This window comes from Gambusia affinis, linkage group LG06 (assembly GCF_019740435.1).
Source record: "Gambusia affinis linkage group LG06, SWU_Gaff_1.0, whole genome shotgun sequence".
NCBI lineage: Eukaryota > Metazoa > Chordata > Actinopteri > Cyprinodontiformes > Poeciliidae > Gambusia > Gambusia affinis.
This window is the reverse complement of record NC_057873.1, coordinates 26,161,646-26,181,455: the sequence shown is the minus strand read 5'-3', so window position 1 is coordinate 26,181,455 and position 19,810 is coordinate 26,161,646. Positions and strand designations below refer to the sequence as shown.

Sequence of the window (19,810 nt, the reverse complement as noted above, 5' to 3'; positions counted from 1 at the left end):
TAAATGAGAATTGATAAATGCATAACACCATCTTAATCAATTTAAAGTCCAGAGTTTGACTATTCAACTCAAAAACTTTAGTTAATCAACTTTAGATTGCTTAGCTAAAGTTGAACTTTAGCTAGTGTCGGCTTACTTGTTTAGTTATCCCACACTAGCTAGTGTGAGCCAGTGGGAGTGAAAATCTTCCATCAGCCCGTTTTTACAACTGATGCTATTTTATTTTTATTTTTTACTGAGTAACAAGACATTTGCAGGTAGATGCTCTGTTTTGTCTTCCTTAGGAAACAAACCACAAAGAGCAGAACATTGTACAACAGTCTGTCTGTAGTTTCTTCGGCTCTCATGTGCAACAGTCACTGCTGAGGAAGAGAAGAAGACCTCTCATTCCCTCACATGTTTACAGACACTAAAGGGATTCAAACCCCCGATGCTCTAACCTTTTCCTGCCCACAATTCTATTATCTCTTTTCTGCAAAGAGGAAAATGACTGACATCATGCACATTGCAGGGCTCCCAGCTAGCTGTTGAACTTTCAGACTGACTATTCCTTTGTTGTTGTAATAGCCTAGCAAACACTGAGCAGCTTTTAAAAGCCACCTAAACAAGCTTTTAATTGACCAAGTGCACTCGCAAATTAGGGTAATTTTCTTCCAGTCGTTTTCTACCATTGAACGGCAATGCACCACTATGTTCCACGCTTTGTTTCTGCCTTAACAGTGAAAAATGAACGGTGCTTGCCGTGGGTTTTTACCCTGCAGGACGAGCCATTCCTATGCACTTACGACCGGACAGGATCACATTACACTGCAGGAAATCTTCAGTACTTAGTACTATAGACTAAGACAGTGGTTCCCAAAGTGTGGTGCGCGCCCCCTGGGGGTTGCCGTGCCATTGCCGAGGGGGATGGATGAATGAAAAAAAAAAAACTGTTACACAAAAGTGTTTCACTGTAAAGATGATTTGTAGTGTGTTTTGTTGCAACCCATCCATCCATCCATTTTCTGGTCACCCTTTGTCCCTAATGGGGTCAGGAGGGTTGCTGGTGTCTCTCCAGTTACGTTCCGGGCGAGAGGTGGGTTCACCCTGGACAGGTCGCCAGTCTGTCGCAGGGCAACACAAAGACATACAGGACACACAACCATTCACACACACACTCACACCTAGGGAGAATTTGGAGAGACCAATTAACCTGACAGTCATGTTTTTGGACTGTGGGAGGAAGCCGGAGAACCCAGAGAGAACCCACCATGCACAGGGAGAACATGCAAACTCCATGCAGAAAGATCGGGAATCGAACCCAGGACCTTCTTGCTGCAAGGCAACAGCTCTACCAACTGCGCCACTGTGTTTGTTGGACTGTGAAATAATATATGTGTATAGGTTTACGTCTGGCTGTACAATGTGTGTGCCCCATTGCTTTTCTTTTTCTGGGGGGCTGTAGGGGTAAGGGGTATAGTAATCCATACAAGGGCAATGAAGAAAATCTTTGGGAACCACTGGCCTAAGACAATCAGCGTCTGTTTATGCAGCACTGTTAAACGGGAGAGAGCACAAGTCCAAAAAATAAAACGTCTGGAAGGACTAACAACATCGAAGGAGAGTGGAGACGAAAATAGCAAGTACACACACACACACATGTAACTTTGTTACCTCCAGTTGTATATATATCAAACATAACTTAAAAGAAAGAGGACTTCAATTTGACGACTTGGAATTGGGCGTCTGTCTGTGGACGCCTTTAGCACACATAAAAAAGCTGCCTTTCCATTATGTCGTTAACAAATGTTCGTAGGAGTGTTGGACTAAGAAATAGTTCATACGATGAGATTAGCAGATGCTCCACCAGATGTTTGGTAATTCCTGCTAGTCTGAGGAGGCTGAGTGACGGAGGCGCAGCTTCAAGGAGGGGCTTTGTGAAAGTAGGCGGAGCTTTCTGAGAGCAAGCATTCAGATATTCCAGGATTTCTCAAAACAAAGCAACACTCCAGAAATGTTTCAGATGATTGGCATTTGTATGTAATTAAAATTTTTGCATCAAGAAAAGACATTCCTTTAGCTGATATAACCGTTTATTTTCTAGAAAATGAAGAACTACAACTTTTTAATTAATTGCTTTTGACAAAAAAAAAAGAAAATCCTCCTGATTCAGTGTCTAAAAAGATCTCAGCCAGCTTTAACCCCAAACCGTAACAATGATGTGAGTAATGTCAAACAGCCTCATTCTTTCAGTTTTAGTCATTTCAAATCTCTATCACTCAAAATCTTGATCACAGGATTACAGGGGAGAAAAAAAGACATTAAAAGCATATAAAGGTTGACTTGTCTGTAAGTTTCATGCTAACTGCACAAGACGGGCACTGACAAAATGAATAAAGCAGAGTTCCATTTAACATAAATACATTGATAAATCCTGCAAAAGTGGGATCCAGTGGGATGTAAAAGTTTCCTCCGGGGCTCCAGAGTAACCTTTCCACTAGCAGGACCAGAGTGCTTATAAAGCCTGAAAGAGCAAGGGACTGGAAAAAGTGAAATTGTATTTTCAACCTCTTTATCAGGCACAGTAACAAGGATGCAAAAAAAATAAATAAATAAATTCATATACATATTATACTTTTGCAGTAAACCTACTAAACATCAGAGCTTTTACATCTTACATTCACAGACAGATGTGTGTTTGCAGCTTGAGATCTTGTCCTCGGTGTTATACCGAAAAAAAGTAGCTAACTTTTTTATCAGAAATTAGAAGCAGAAACTTTCAGTGATAAAACATAAATGTCCTTAAGTTAAATTCTTTTTTCAAAAGCAGAATAATTTTCCTGAACTCTCTCAAATATCCAACAAGAGCCCATTTTAGACTACTAAATCTGACAATGATACCTGTTCATTGGAATCCCGAAATCCTGCTGACGAGAGAAGCAACGACATTTCTTTAGTTTCATTTATTGCATTCTTCCATAAGGTCAAACAATAATTACAGAAATTCTATTCTTCAAAGATTCCATCTGCAAAAGTAACAGAAAACGCTCACCAATGACTCCCGAGTCTGTGAAACAACCTTGGAAAAATAAATAAATATTGAGAGAAGAAGAAATGAAAACTGACTGCTGGTGGCAAAATAAGAAATTTAAGCCATTCCAGCTTTCCTCTTTATTTATTACGGAATCTGCCTATTTCCTGACATCTTTGAGTCATCATGTGCAATTTACCATGTGACTAAGAAATTCCTGATCCAACAACACGCACGCTGTGATTATACAGTACACATTCATTCGTGGATTAGATGAAAGCTGTTCGTTGTTGGCTGCTGATGTACAGCATATGGAGTCACAGCAGATATAATTAGCACGGGTGATTAACTGGCCAGGTTAAGCGTCTTGCACCATGAAGGCCCCCATGAATCTATCTGCATCCAGGTATCAAATGACCTGTTCAGCACATAATGTTATCTCCGAAGTCAGCGGAGCAACTAGCGGCGGTGACACATCCGCCGACGGCTTGTGGTTACGTGGCTGAACGTGAGAAAACGGTGAGACACGAGCCGGTGGCACCAGAAAGTTCCACAGGACGAGGGAAATGTCACAATGCGACCACTAAAGGAAGCTCTCAAGGGTTACATTAAAATTTAATGAGCACAACTCGTCCGGTTAAGAGCGACTGATCGGGAAACTATTTGGATTGTCAACCTCAAAGAATTCAGGGTTGCTGCTTCGCTCAGGAGCTTTGCAAACACACAAAAGGTGAAACAAATACATTGATTAATTACACATAGAGGGATATATTTTAACCATTTTCTTAGTTAATCTGTGTGGCTAAAATATGTTTAAAAAATAAAATTAAGGGACTTGCAATTATTTAAATGGGAAGTATGTATTTTTCAGTCACATAGCACTGTTTTACACCGCAATCAAGTAACTATGTTACTATCAATTGTTATGAAAATGCTGTATATCAAAAACAACCACAAAGCTTTTGCATCATAGCTGTATCTGACTCCCTGAAACCGGCCTGTGTCCCTTTAAGAACCTGCTACCATCTCCGACACGCCCCCTTCAGCACGTCGTCACGCTTCTCATTAAGCCGTTTACAACCGTTCTAGTTCGTATGATGAGCTCAGAAATCTCACAGTTCTACCAGGTGTTTGCTAATTGCTGCTGCCGCTAGTCTGGAGGAGCTGAGAGGAAGGAGGTGTGAGGTAGAGGCGCTCTGTGAGGCAGGAGCTCGACTGAGGACTTAAGCTCCAAGGCAGAGTTTTGAGTAAATATGCAGCGCATGGCGTTAAGGCACCCTCTCAATGGTTGCCAAGGGAGATTAAAGGAATCCTTAAAAAACGCACAAATGCATTACAGGAATACTTCTGGTGATATACAGTTAAAAAAAAAAACAATTTTGCAAAATACCTCTCATTAAGAGCAATGAGGATTATTAAACAGGGTTAACTACACAAACACACAAATGATATGTTATGACCGAAACCATTATGTGTAAGGTTGCTGATTTGACAGAGGGCCAGCACTTATTTTGTGGCTTTTTCTTACAGGAGAGGCCACAAAATTCCATTGCTATAGAACCTGACTATTCAGACAGTGCCATATCCAATAATATTGATGTAAAGTTTAGTGCACTTCATGCTTCACTCCACTTATGAGCTTTATTAGGACGGCAATTTCATTTTCCACTAGGGTGTGGCACCCACACACACTGGCAAAATACCTGGTTTAATGACGACAGTATCACTGAGTCTGACTGGACAGGAAACCTACTGGAGGCCACTATAAAAGCCATCTGGCATGTCCATTACTGTAACCATAAGACAGATGCACAAGGAGGCCTAGTGAGTACATATACTAGGCAGCACACTGCAAAAACACAAAATCTAACCAAGTATTTTTGATTTGGTTTCTAATGGAAACATCTTAATACACTTGAAATAGGACAACTAATTTGCAAGCAACTTTTCAGCAAGATATAGGAGCTTGTTTTAAATCAATAAATCATTAATATTGATGTAAAAGTACTAGTCCCACAGGCAGACTTCACTTCTAACTTTGTGAAAACATCTTGTCAGAAGAGAAATAATCTACCAGTGGACCCAGTATCTTTTCATCAATACTAAACAATTATTGATTTGAAACAAGCTCCTTTATCTTGCTGAACAGTTACTTGTAAGTTAGATTTGTCTTTGTTTTTTCAAGTGTGCACTAAAAACTAGACTAAAATACTTGGTAAGATTTTATGTTTTTGCAGTGTACATGAGCATAATTTCTGGAGTTGGCCAACATTTCTGTCCTCAATATGTTTTTACTGATCTAACAAGGCGAGCATTTGAAATTTGGGATTTTGTCACCGGTAAGCCACCCATCTATGTTTAAAATAAAAAAAATCCTGAATCGGTTTTTGAATCGAGTCAATAAAATGAGCTGACTTTATGGGTTTGGTTTTAATCCACTGAGATGCACCTGTGTATTTACGTCAAGGGTCTCAAACTCCAGTCCTCAAGGGCCGCTGACCTGCAACGTCTAGATGTGCCTCTGCTGCACCACCTGAATAGAATAATGAGGTCATTAAGGCTCTGGAGAACTGATCTACACAAGGAGGAGGTAATTAAGACGTTTAATTCCAGTGTTTTGTACCTGTAGTACATCTAAAAACTGCGGCCCTCGAGGACTGGAGTTTGAGACCCCTGATTTTACGTGTATGATGCGTGAACAGCTTCTGTATGTTTTTGGCCTTTTTTGTTCACCCACTTTTCCTTCCAAAATTATGTGGAAACATGATTGCCCTATTAGCACAGTGCCGTCCAAACACAAAGTGGAAATAGTGGACTTCATGTAGAGGTGAGAGGTCACAGCACTGCCAGAGGCTGCAGTGGCAATTTCACAGAGTAATTGTGGGCCAAAAAGACGGACGCTTTCACCATTAAATGGTGTTTTCGTGAGGCTCCTTAAGGGCCCATCGGTGCCATTAAGTGGTTCTATATACGTTTTGAGGAAAGGTAGAGCTCCACGGCAAAGTGAACTCCAGACTGCTTTTACTTTCTCAAACTCGCTAAACCTCTCAGCCCCTGCGGGTCAATTGACTCCTTGTTTTTGTTTTATTTTTCTCCTCTCTTCTTTTTTTTTTGGGGGGGGGGAGAAAAAGAGAAACCACACTGTCACTCTGCTCTTTCGCTTCTCTCTCTTCTCTGTGTTCCCACTCTTACATTCAAGTGACTCCAGCGATGAATCCCTTCGTACCCAAAATCCAACCTGTTCTCAGAAACAGCAGGATGATGAATATGCAACAGGACAATGATCCATTATCTAAATGTCAGTCAGTAAGTGTGCGCTGACAGAGACATGGCTTTCGATGGTGCTCCACTGCATGGAGGAGGACCCTTTAGTTAGACTTGAGTCACTCATAGGATAGTTTAATAACCTGCTCTAATGACTGTGTTTTGATACTAGAACTATATTTCTAAACCTTTGACCTCTTTAAAAGGACTCTGTGACACTTTTAAAACAAATTTTTTTCCTGATTTGAGTAAGAATGAGGACTGTTTGGATGTGAATGAGCTCATCCATGAGTCCACAGAACCTCAAGGATGGCTGCCAGTGTATCATGGACTGCTACCAGTAAAAGGATTTTGTGTACAAAACAGAAAAAAAGGACATTAGGCCAAAAATCACCACAGTACAAGAAGAGCACAACATCATTAGAAAGCCACAGTTGTGCTATTTATCTGTGAATATTTGATCTTTTTCTGTTCTGTATCAGTATAAATGGAGTGTGTACCCTCTCCCCCCGCTTCCTTTCCAAAACACTCACTTTGATTTGACTGGTCAGATTAATGGCCTCCCTTTAGGGTAAATTTGATTTACATACACTCTTCAAGGGGAAGTATTATGTAACATCAACTTTTTTGCGTTTTACAACCTGTTATAACGTTATTTCCTCATTCAAAACATGCCTGGCAAGCTCCCGCTTCGATACCAAAGTTCCTTCTCGGTGCAAACTTCCACCTCACGGAGCAGCCCTCCTCCGCAACGCCCCCACTCAGCTCCTTCAGACTAGCCAGCAGCAATTAGCAAACACCTTATTATGCTGTTTGCTTATTACGTGAGCCACTTTTCAGTGAAGCGCTGGTAAAAATCTTGTTAAAGGGTTGATAGTTGTGATGTTGTGATGATTTCCTGAAGGTGGAGTTTCAGGAAGAGTAGAAGTTTCTTAAAGCGACAGAGGTCCAATTCCAAGGTGTTAAATTATGAAGTCAAAGTTTTGTTAAGTCATATTGGATATAGATATAGTGTTTTTATAACAACTGAAAGTCACATAGATACTTGATTGTGCTATGAAATGTCACTATGTGCCTGGAAAATACATAATACTGCCCTTCTAGTCTCACAAGGGTCTTTAGTTGCAATAAATACATACAAAAATCATTTTTCCAAGTCATTTACTTTTCCTTTTTCAAGCAAACCATTTCTTTCTGAGATGTTATCCTAATAAGTTATTTCATTTTGGAATTTAAGTGTTGATGTTTTGTTGCTAAAACAATTCAAAGTGTATTTTATGTATGAATTTGATGAGGAAATGACACAAAAACTTGGTGTACAGCTCAAAGAAGTCGATTTAACATAATACTGTCCCTTTAGGTACATTTTGTCATTAGGCATTGGCATTTTGCTTGATGATTTAACTGAGGAAAGTGTAGAGGAGAAAGGAATAAAAAAAGTGAAATAAAATAAATGTTCATGGCGGTACACCGCTTCCCCATCAATATATTCCTGTCTCTGCACAGCAGTAAAGCATGAATACCACAAAGCTAAAATTGGAAGCTGCTCACTTTCCACTTAGTTAACCCTTACATGGCAATTAGGCCAAATTAGAGTTAATGACAGCAGATAGTTTGTAATGATCACCAGCAGATGGAGTTTGCCCATCTGTCGGGCCACTCTGCGAATTAATGTTCTTTCTTTTTCTTAGATATTTAGTTCAGTGCAAGATAAGAATCATTTTTTCCACTCTGCAGGCCTTTGTATGCAGACTGGGTGGTAACTGTAGAGAAAACCTATTGCTGAGATAATAAGAAAATTAAAAAAGAAGATGAAACATTTGTGTGATTCATTTTAAGATTAATAAAGACGGAGAAGAAAACGTTTTGTACAGTTTCAGCTCACGTTTAGTCTTGTAATTTGCATATCTAATTGGGCATGGATAAAATATTTTCCATTTTCATTGGGATTTATTTTTCCAGTGTAGCTCAGGCCTGGTAATGAAGATAAGAAGAAGTTTCAAAAAGTCCTCTAGTATTCTGAGTTCTGTTTTTTCTCTTTATCCAGAGAGCCTACAGCTCTTCATTTCAGCCAAACAGTTCCCAGAGATGTCAGTGTCCGAATTGGAACATGTCTTCCCTCTGGGAAGACGTTTAAAAAAAAATAAAAATGTCAGCAGAAGACGAGCTGAGGAGTAATGAAAGAGTGTCTGAACATCGACAAAGTCGAGACAGCTTTAAAATTTGTGGGATTAAATCCGAACTCCACAAGAGCTGAATTAGTTGTTCAAAAATGAGATTAGTAGCAAGTTACTGGTGTAAAGCACTCAGCAGAGAAGGTTTTCAGCTCTAGTAGCAGTTGTTACCATCACACCTAATCACATATTTTACATCAAGAGTTTGACCTGGTTCTATTAATCCTATGCACACAATAAAATGAATTATTTTATTGCAGCAACAGATATATATTTTTTCTTGCAGTGTTCCTGTGAAAACAGAGAATAGTAAAATCCTCAGCTGAATGCCTGCGGCCTTTTTGTGCGGTAAAGAGGCCCGTCCTTGGCACGGGTAAGAAAAACACCAAATCTCTTTCTAATACTTAATTTTTAAGTCACTGCTGGTGAGGACGTTCGGCAGCTCCTGCATACCAATTTGCACAGACGTCGTCCTTGAGAGGCATTTGATTAATAATGGATACAGTGTGACTTTACGCCCGTGGCCGGGGCCAGGCTGCAGAACCATGAACTGCAACATCGAGTTTGAAAACATGCCCTTCCTCGGTTTCTGCATCTAAAACATGAAGCATTTTGTATTCATTTGGACAATAAATGGAGCAACTAAAGAGTTTTTTATATTCGGTTGACTCTCTCTTGCGGTTAACCCCTGACAGGATACAGGGAAGGAAAATACATGTAATTTTCACTACTAATAATGGAGTATATTGGCTAACATTTCTTCATTAATGAATGATTAAGGCCCTGATCTTTGGAGATGTTATACTGGTATGTTATCAGCAGTGTGAGATTTTTGAGAGAAAAACTAAAAATCACATTACAGGCTATTTTAATAAAGCTTGTCATTCTTCCCCTCTGTGGGCCTATTTGCACAACATGATGCCCAAGTACCACGCATAAATCTGCTCCTAATCCGAATTCATGCAGAAGAAAGTCTACGGATAAGAAAATCGTCTTTAAATGCTTTTTCATTAGTGATTAAAATAATGTGCCTCAAACTATGGCTGTCTTAATTTTAAAAAAAGAAAAAAATGTATCCAAAAACATAATTGAATATAAATATTCAAGATGCTCTTATCCCAATATTTGAATTTGAAAATCCGTGATCTGATATTTTCCAGTTCAGAACAGTTTTAGCTAAACAATTAGTGTTGCTTGTAGCAGACTGCTAGAAGTACTGCTGCATTAGCTAATGTTTATATATACAAGATGAACTAGAACTGCAAGCAGTTATCACGGGTTCCTCGCCCGACTCACCCAGAAGGACACAAACCCAACTTATTTCATCGTAGATGTGGTGACAATGCCGAGCAGCCATCAAACATAAGGACTAAAAGCCCTCTGTGTATTTGCGGATATGCAGAAAACAGGGTATTTTTAAAGGTAAGAAGAAGAAGAATGTTCATATACTTTATAACTAGCAAGATCCAATCAAATATTGCATTATGGAGAAATTAATTCATAACCATGGAGAAAATGGCCTATGCTGATGCAGCGTAGCATGTGTGAAAAAAAGTGGTGTACATCTAGACTTTTGTACACGTAGGTCTGCTCCGTTGTGAGAAGAATCGCTGATTGGCAGTATGAAGCATGTGTCACAAATTCAAGGAAAAGTTGACAATTGGATTAAATTCAACGAAATGGGTTGGTTTTTAAACTAGCTGTTCAGCCAACACTTAGAGCCAACTAGATGATTAGAAGATTAGCTTAGCGGTAGAGCTCAGAGAGACATTTTAGCTCAACTTGAAGAAGCTGTGGCTACATGAGCAAAAGCAACTTGGAAAAATATTGGCAGTTGTTCTGATCAGTAGAGCTGCCCCTCACGTCCGGCGTCCATCATGGCACTTTGTGTGACTGAGGGTCCATAAGGTGAGTGTTACAATGACGTGTGCTTTTTACACTCTTACAAGCTGCAGAGCTACACAATTTGAGCTGTAGAAAGAGAGGAGGTGGGATGCACCGTTTCCAACTTAGCAACTTTTCTGCTATTTTTTGCAGGCATTTCAACCTTTCAGGCGACTTTTCATAAAATCAACAACAAGCCTCCAATACTTTTTTCAGATGTATTGGAGGCTATTAGAGACTGTGACAAGAGAGAACGTTCTGTTCTTGCTCTCCTTAAGACGAATTGGGTGTTGCTGTGTGGCCCCTCCCACCCTGACCCAAAGCACTCACAGTTCTCAAAGAGCCGTCCCCCCCAGCTGCAATCAGGATCCCTCAACATCCTGCAGGTATCTTGTATACGTGCAAAAGTCTGTATTGATACGGACTCTTACCATCAAGGTGGGATGCAAATGTTGAAATGTATTTCCACCTGGGCTGGGAGGCCTTTTAAACTTTATCGTCTGTAACACAATGAAATCTTGCGTTAAAAATAAATATATTCAGATCTTTTATATAATGAGGGGTTGCTACAATTCCTTCATCATTAATGTTAATCTGTGTTTTTAATGTTTAGATGGCTCACCAAACTCACTATTAAAACCAGGCAGTTTGTATCGGGCGCCCCACATGCAAAGACAAGCAAAGTGGGAACTCAAGATATGAGTTTAATTTATTCCATGACTAAGTTCATAAGTCAATAGATTTGTATTTCAAATGAATTTTCTCCATTTTGAGATAACTTAACTAATTTTAATCCATTCCAGCCTGTTTACATCCCCCAAAATGATTTTTTTCCATAATTTTTCCAAATTATGGGGAAAAAAAAAATGATTATTTTTTTTTATTAACAAATATACATGCATACTTTTCCTGTGTGTAATAAAATATATAAAATAAGAAATGTTTTAAGTGTTCTTACAATGGAAACCGACACTGTACTTCCTTGCCAGTTTTTCTATACGCTCATGTTTGTCTATAATCTCCTGTTTCAGGTCTTCTTCTTCTGTTAGGGCTTTTTGGCGGTTGATAAAAAACCTTAAGTGTTCATTACTCCCACCAACGGGAACTCCTTCTTCACTTCAGTAAACGTCATCCGGATGATTTCGTTCTGAACGGAAATCAGAAATCATTCTGAGTTCCGAACGGTTCGGTTTTTGTTCCAGGATGATAACGTAGCTTCTCTAGCAGGGGGAAAAATGCAATCCGACAAATAAGCACCAACAGGAAAATAGTCTTCCTGCAATAGATCCTTGTGGGGAAAAAATGATGAAAGTTAAAGCCTGAGGTACACATGATTTGGTAACACTACATAAGAGAAAGTGTACTTAATATTAGTGCATCGAAAAGATTTCCTTTATGAATTTATTCTGAACTATTTTAAGGTTCAGAAAACCTTAAAATAGTATGTGTTTATTTTATAAACACATACTATTTATCTGTGGAATTTGAACTCAGTCGTCAACAGCACAGCTAATTATCCTGTCACCTAAAGATGGAGTTAAACTTCAATTGTAAATTTATGTTTTGAGGTTTTGCTAGACACAAAAATTATCTACGCAAACCTTGAGATTTAGTTGCCAAGCCCTCACTTTGAGAGTGTTTTTGCTTTTCTTCTAGCTTCCTGCACTCATCGTTGTGTGTCATTGTTTGCCAAAGTCGTCCTGTTTATCATACAACAAACAATATGATTGAACCATTTCTCCTTGCAGCAATGGGTGCACCGTTCTGCTGCTGCAGATATTAACTCTCCTAGATCTACAGAATTATTGCAAAATTGAAAGCTCAAGTGACACCGCTCTGCACCTGCAATAAGGCAGGAAATAAGCTCTGACATCATTTTAATAAATTTAGGATTGGACAGCAAAATGAAAATTTTGCAAAGTGCAGCCATGCTAACCTTCCTAAGATGATGGATTTGTATTAAAATGGCCGGTATGTGGAAAAACATTGATCTTTCCCTTATAGTTTGAGCATATCATCTGTTTTCGTGGTAACTTTGGCTGCTTTGTGGCGATGCTAGCTGTGGTTTCAAGCAAGTAGACATGAACTGCCCGAAAGATGAGCTTTTTAAGGTCTGAATCCTGGTGAGACACAGTTCAAACATATCTGTGAAAACTTACAGACACTTTCAATAAGTAAGAATACAGCTGAAAAACCTGCTTATTTTAGGAACTTTATCACCAAGTGAAACATTTTATGTAGCTTAATTGCACAGAGATGGATGTTTGGAAGCCTTTATTTCTGTTAATTGTGATTTTCCACTCGCAGGTAATGAAAATTTTAAATTAGAGTATTACATTAGATCAATAAAAAAATGTTTAAATGTGGGCTAATGAAATATATGTTCACTACCTGCTTAAAGGTTATTTTCAAAAGATACCTTTAATGCATATTCTAGTTTATTGATTAATATCAGTCACAGATCAATATCTGTTGTACACATTTGAATTTACACGTTGCACATGTTATTCAAATTGTTAATTAATGACTTTTTTCCCCCCCCTGAGTGCTACACATTTTTCTGGGACTATAAAAGCACTTCGGATTGAAATTGTGAACTTTTTAAAAAGGCTCATGTGTCATCATTAGCACTTTGTTTTTCACTGAAGCAATCATAGATGGAGAGAATGTTGACCCGGCAACCCTGGATGAATACCTGCTGTTCTGTGTGACCGTTTAGTGTGGTTTTATGTCGCATCTATATAAACATGAACAAAAGGGGACGACGGGCTTAAAGCCAGAAATAGATCAGCTGCACATTTTTCCAGTATTAGCTAATTACGATGGCGTGTCAGGGCCAGAATTAAGAAACAACATGAAGAATAAAATCATATAATTCAGAGAATAAAATTGCACGAGAATAGTTGTAAGATTTGACTAAACTGTAGTATTTTGAGAATAAAGTCATATTTCATCTTTGTTCTTGAAATATTATGACTATTCTCATGTTATTACAACTTTATTCTCATACAACGTCTCGTAATATTATGGCTTTATTCTCATATTATTTTGACTTTACTCTCTTAATATTAAGACTTTATTATATTCATATTATAACTTTATTCTCATTATCACAGCTTTATTCTTCTATTATTTGGACATTTTTCTAGTAATATTATGATGTTTTTCTCATAATTGAAGGACTTCATACTCTGAATTGTATTAGATTTTTCTTTTCCTTGTGTGGCCCTAAAACCCAGTCATACCTAAAAGTATAAATCCTCTTTTGATAATTTTCCAAAACTGGAGCCATTTACATAATTGGTTAAAAACTGTTTGTTGTTTGATTCTTTGGCTGTAGAATAATACCAGCACCCTACCCTTGTTTTACAGGGTAGGGTACTTTTTCACCACTTGTTCTTTCCAAAGGACACAGTGTGCAATCAAGCAGCCTCCACCTGCACATTTTGACTGACATTTCTTTAAAAACAAAAAATAAAAATTCAAGTCCCAGTTTGCTGCCTTTCTCTGCACCCTGCCCAGAATCTGCTGGACATGCTGAGAGCATCTGGACAATAATATCAATCGCTCATGCAGACTCATGCCCACAGTGCTCCCTTCTCCCCGCTTTCATTTTTGCCTGGTGCAAATGTCCTAACTGGGCTCCACTTTACATTTTATGAGAGGACTTAGCATATAAAAGAGGACATGAGTTTTCCCTTTGTCTCATCATAAGGTCCCATGAAAGATTCAGATCAGGTTAATGCCTCAGATTGTACCAACCTTTTCTCTAAAAAAAACAACAGCAAAAAAAACAAAAACACTGAACTGTAAAATTTAAGGAGTCACTCGTGATTTATATGTATAAACATGGAGTGTCCTTTTTGTTTTGTTTTTTTACAAAACTGCAGAGGGACTTTTTTCTCCTGACCTTTCTGTCAGCACTGTTCTGTTTATCTTAATGGAAATCTGCAGGTATTTTTTTTCCTTTCACTCTTTGAACCAAGAAAGAACCTGCAATTTCTGTTTAACTCAATATAAAATGAATGGCAAATAAATTACATTTCATAACACATCAACTCCCGGATCTAATCGGAACTATTTCCATCTCCTCCATTGTGTGTCCATCACAGAACCGGCGTTGCTTATCTGCGATACCTTTTCACTGTGACCGGGTTAAATCTGGTGCGTGTTCGTCATTCGCCCATGAAACAAAGTCTTTGTCGAGGCACAAAACTGAGTGCGGCGCGTCCATCCAGGGTGGCCATTTCTGACTCAGGGAATTGAGAGAGAGCCATGTTTAGGGATGTTAAACATTAAACAGTTGTCTTCTCCTGGGATTATCTGTAGAAGAAGAAGACGTCAGAACGGCGCTGACTGGCACACCAAGATCTGCTTCCATCCAAGTGGAACACTTCTCCAGGCGACCGAGACTTAAGAGACATAATCCCTTTCGGTATCGGCAAAGGATGTCAATACGTCGACTCAGAATGGATTGGATGTGGTATTATTTTAGGGGTCTCTCTGGTTGATCACTGACTTTTACGGTTGTTGTCAGTCTGGCTTCTGTTGGCTCTTGTAGATCCTTTGACTCTTTAACAACAGAGCGCAATTAAGGCAGTGACATAACACTTTGTCATGTCAGGTTTTATTGTGTACGCCCCAAAGATGTTGGTACAGTGTGCGTGAGGCAGATATCGAAGGAAATAATTAGACATAGAAAGATAACTCTTCAAGCGCATCTCGAGGGTTGAACAAACAATGCTGCTGTCTGCATGTTTTGGAGCCCAAGTTTCAAATGAGATTGCATTAAAAAAAACTCTGTCAGCATGACTAAGCAGTTAATCATGTCTGAGGGGATATTTCGAAAAAAAGAAAAAAAAAGTGGAGATGGTTTAGGATTTTGAGGTAAGGTTCAGTTAAATGGTAGAGAAAGGTAATTTCTCACCTAAAGTAAACTCTCTAATCTTAATCTTGATTATTTGGGGTGAAAGCCTGAGAAGGAGTACAACTTTAAAAACTTCAGTCTCAAAAACATTGTAGTCATTCACCAAATCCTATTTCTTTAAAGGGGCAGTATTATGTAAAATGGACTTTTTTGAGCTTTACATTACGTTATTCCCTCATCAAAAACATTCCTGGAGTGTTGCCTTGATTCTTTCAGAAAACCTTTGCTCTTCACGACAACCAATCTGCTCTGCAAAATGCCTGGATGGAATTAGCCCCGCCTTCCAGGACAAAGCTCCTCGTCGGAGCTGCAGTTTCCAAGCTTCTTCATTACAGAGCAGCCCTCTCCCTTGACTTCCTCTCTCTGCTCCTGCAGACTAGCCAGCAGCAATTAGTAAACAGTTGAAGCTGTGCGTCTGCTGCTTCTTAGCGAAACATTGGTAAAAACATTGTTAAAGGGTTAACAAAGGAGCGATGATATGCTGACTTCCTGAAGGCGGGGGTTCAGAAAAAGCAGGCGCTTCTTAAAGCGACAGAGGCCCAATGTTTAGGAGTCAAATTACAAAGTAAAATGTCTTCTAAGTCATGTCTGATATATAACGCATCTTTATGTCAAATGAAGTTTAAAAAGCTCTGTGTGGCTGGAAAACGCATAATGCTGCCCTGTTAGCAGGGAGAGGGGAGTTGGTCAGACAAATTCAAGTCGGTCCTGTTGGAGGGTTCGTCTGACCTCTGACTGAGGTACAGGTTCATCTTCCAGCAGGAATAAAAACTCTGAACATACAACCTGGGATAAAGAGTAATATTTTCAACCAAGCATATTCATAAACTAAATGACAACCCTCCATAAATCTAATTCTGTGTCAAAACTCCAAAATGTACTTTCACAGTTGCCTCCTCCTCTCCAACGTAGTTTGAAAAGAACAGGACAAACTTTCCAGACTGTTAATGAGCAAAGCTCACTTAGAAAGTCTTGAGCTATCCCTTTAAATCTCTGCCGTAGAATCGGCTATTTACTGTTGTTAATGCTGCAAAAAGTTAAATAAACGATCTCGCTTTCATTGCTCTTACGCTGCAAAGTGTCCGAACCGCTACATTTACCATACAGGAAATGATGCTCCGAGTCGTACACAACATATTTTAGGACCTTCCTTTTATATCCAACATCAATATTTGGTGCTGCAGCAGCCCAGCTCTTTCGTTGAGCTCATTAAACTTTCATTGTGTCTCATCTTACAACTGCTTCATCATGGACCTTGGATTCTGCGGGTTATGGATGCTGATGCCTAAATGATTTTAAAACCTAATGTTTTAAAGATAAGAATACGGGACCTCTTGAAATTTGTTCACCCATCCATGTTCCTTATAGTCGTTTCTGAGGCTCTACCGACAAAAGCACTTATGCGCTGGGAAAAAACCCAAAAAAACCCTGATCGCAGTAGTTATGGAGCTTATTTTAAATGTTTAAATTACACTAAAAAGGTAGGTGGAATTACTATTTAAATCCAAATGACTTTTTTAAGGATTGATGTGCTTATTAAGCAGGTGATAAGAGACTAAAATAATCATTTTTACTGCAAAGATAATTTGCCTGTTTTAGCATTTGCATACTTGATTATTTGCCACAGCGGATTACGTCTTGGAAATTTGGAAAGTTGAAGCACTAATATCGTTTGCTTCATTCGATAAGTGCCAAAAAGGCTGCGGGGGAATAAATAGCTTCTTTCAAAACATCGTCAGAATGCCTTTGTCTTCGCCTCCGCCGCAGGCCTAAAAGGAGACATTTTGACTTTTCATTCTGAACTCAGACAGTGCTGCAGGCGGTGTCTCATCAGACTTGTAATGAGACTTTGTTTTTGGTTTTTTTTGTACAGAATGGGGAACATTTAACGTTAAATGGTACATGTGATCAGGGAAATGACTTCCTGAGTCAAAGTAAAGTTTGGAGAGAGATTTATATATATTTTTAAATCATATTCCCTCTCTTCCCCCCACACCTCTGTAAACAACAATGTGAAGGAAAGAAGGAAGGATGTTGCCTTGGGGATTCTTTCTTGTGACAATACAAATGCGCTGTTGTCTCTGTGATGCATGGTCCCGCTTTCTGTCGAGTTAGAGTTGGGACTTTGTGACTTCAAGCTGGACTGCGGAAGTTTAGGGGAAAGGACAGTAAGTCTCGAAAAGACGTTCGGCAGGTGGGTGCTGAAAAGTCTCTGGGAAGATGAACTGCAAAATGCAAAAAGTGAGACTCAAAGGCTGAAAAGCTTCGTGATAAAATTTGACATTAGAATTTTACTCTCTCTGTCGGGAAGGGATCTGTATTAGAAAGTTCACTCCAATCATTCGTTTGTCTCAAAATGTTTAAACATCTAAATTTTCTCAGTTTCTAATTTTAAATTGAGGCATTTTACCAGCACAAGTAGTCATTGTTTTATGCGTTTGTGGAACGTGCATAGTTTTCCAGTCTGTGTGGGTTGGCAGACACACAAGGTCACGATAACTCTAAATACCTAAAGAGTCAGCTTGACTTTCTGCCTCAGAGTAAGACATTTCACCACACGGCTTCTCTATTTCTAAGGAGGATGTCTGTTGGGTGTTGTTGCTGTGATGTGCACAATGTCACCCCTAAAACATTGCCTTTTATAAATGAACCGCAAAACACTCAACAGTGCCTGGTAAAAAAGAAAAAAAAAAAGAATGTGTAAAAAGCCTGAAACTAAATACATCTTTTCTTCCAGTAGCACAATCTGACACTCAAATTATGCTGTAGTCCTCTACCAGCCAGCTTCCTAGAGCTTCTTTGATGTCTCTTAGCATCCTCCTCATTGTTCACAGTGGCAAGATTTGGCTCTTATCCAGCCTGGTTTGCTGACGTTCTCGTGGTTAAACTGTTTAATCCTGTCTCAAAAATGGCCGTTTTTTTTTTAGGTTGACAACGTTCCTTGTTGCTGTTGGTGGATTTGTAAAGACCGACACACATCTCGACACACATAGGACATAAACCGAGGCGACCTCGGTTTATGTCCCATAGAAGTTGCACCATAAAGCAAGAATCACTTCTCCTCCTCCGGCCAAGGGACTGGCGAAATTTGAGCGCGTGTTGGGTTCACACTTAAAAGATTGAAAAGAGTTGCCTTTAGCTGCCGTTTGTTGCTCCATATATATTTATTATTTGTCTTTGGGACGCTTTTATACCCCTTAGAAAGCGCAAGTGGTGGATTAATGCAGTCCTTCCACAACATTCATGGTGAGAGCACAACATTCGCTCACCATGGCGACGGTCTGATGGTTATCCCGTCAGACCGTCAGTTTCCGAAACCACACCCATACAAACAACCCTCGTAAAAGCGCATGCGGGGTCAGTCCAATCCCACTGAACCGCACACAGAGTAAAAAGCTTATGGGAACCAAATTAAACCGTCTCTGAAGGCCAGGAGAGGGTTTAAAGTTTTTCCTAACATTCCAACATCAAAATGTGTAGCATATAGTAGGAAATCTGAAACACATTTATTTTTTCTTTGTAGAAATTCTTCGGGATGCCAGTAATTATGGTAACATGAGGACCCACGTTTGATGTCTCAGCACTTAAATCAAATCAAATCAAATCAAACTTTATTCAGCAGCAAGATATTTCAAAGTGCTTGCCCCGATAAGGTCAATTAAAAACATATGCTATAAATTTTACAATATAGGCATATTGGATATCCACTAATCGATGTGACAATCAACCAAATCAACCAATGGGCTGCAGAAAATCCGCCCTGTAGGTTTGGTTTTCCAACTCAATGCTTCTATAACCAGAGCGCCCAGGACTGTTATTAATTTCAAATATTTACAGCAAGATAAAGGTTGGGAAAATAAATACATAAATAAAAAGAGAGAGAAATTTGTAATTGAACTCATGGTGCCAAAATGTCCAAAAATGGCACATTTGGAATGTTGGCCTGTAATTTGATCAACCAATACCTTTCTAAAATGTCTGTGCTTCAGTTTTTTTGGAATGAAATTTGGTCCAGCAATTGGTCAGAACCTGTATCGTGAATTGCTAGAGGTTCTGGGTTTCCACTGCATGCTTTTAAGGAAAATCCACATTATCTAATGTATTTGATTAGAATTTATTATTTTTATTTTGTATTTTTTCACTGTGTGCCATAGGCATTTGTTCTTTCTCAGTGATACAAATGTTGATCTTTAGACCTCTGGAGTATTCTCTGGAATATTACCTTTATTTTGATACCTGAACCAGTCCAATACGCCTTGTGGTTCCTGAGATATATGGAATTCATTTTGGGGATGTCATATTCGAGAACTCTCCAAAAAATTTCCAAAACAGAAGTTCTGGTACGAAGAGTTTAAAGACTAACATATTTTTAGGTCTTTTAAGTATCTTTACAAGTAGTTTTAATAAATGTGGTCGATGCGACCACTATCCAACAATTTTCAGCAATATGGAAAAAAACACAAAAGTCTTGAGAGAGAAGAAGACTTAAAGCAAGCTATTTTTTAGAGACTTTGAAATCTTTAAAAAGAAATCAGAAGAAACACAAAAGAT

General features: G+C 38.9%; 1 protein-coding gene across 3 annotated transcripts in view; it reads left to right on the top strand.

Moving 5' to 3' along the window:
- The window catches only part of lrfn1 (leucine rich repeat and fibronectin type III domain containing 1), a 176,747-nt gene that overhangs the window by 59,706 nt on the left and 97,231 nt on the right, over positions 1-19,810 (top strand). Inside the window, exon 3 of one of the 3 annotated variants that reach the window (XM_044119220.1) lies at positions 8,735-8,821. The exons of the other annotated variants lie outside the window; for them this stretch is intronic. The gene's annotated coding sequence lies outside the window, so the exon portion shown is untranslated. The remainder of the gene's footprint in view (positions 1-8,734; positions 8,822-19,810) is intronic. 3 annotated transcript variants of the gene reach the window in all.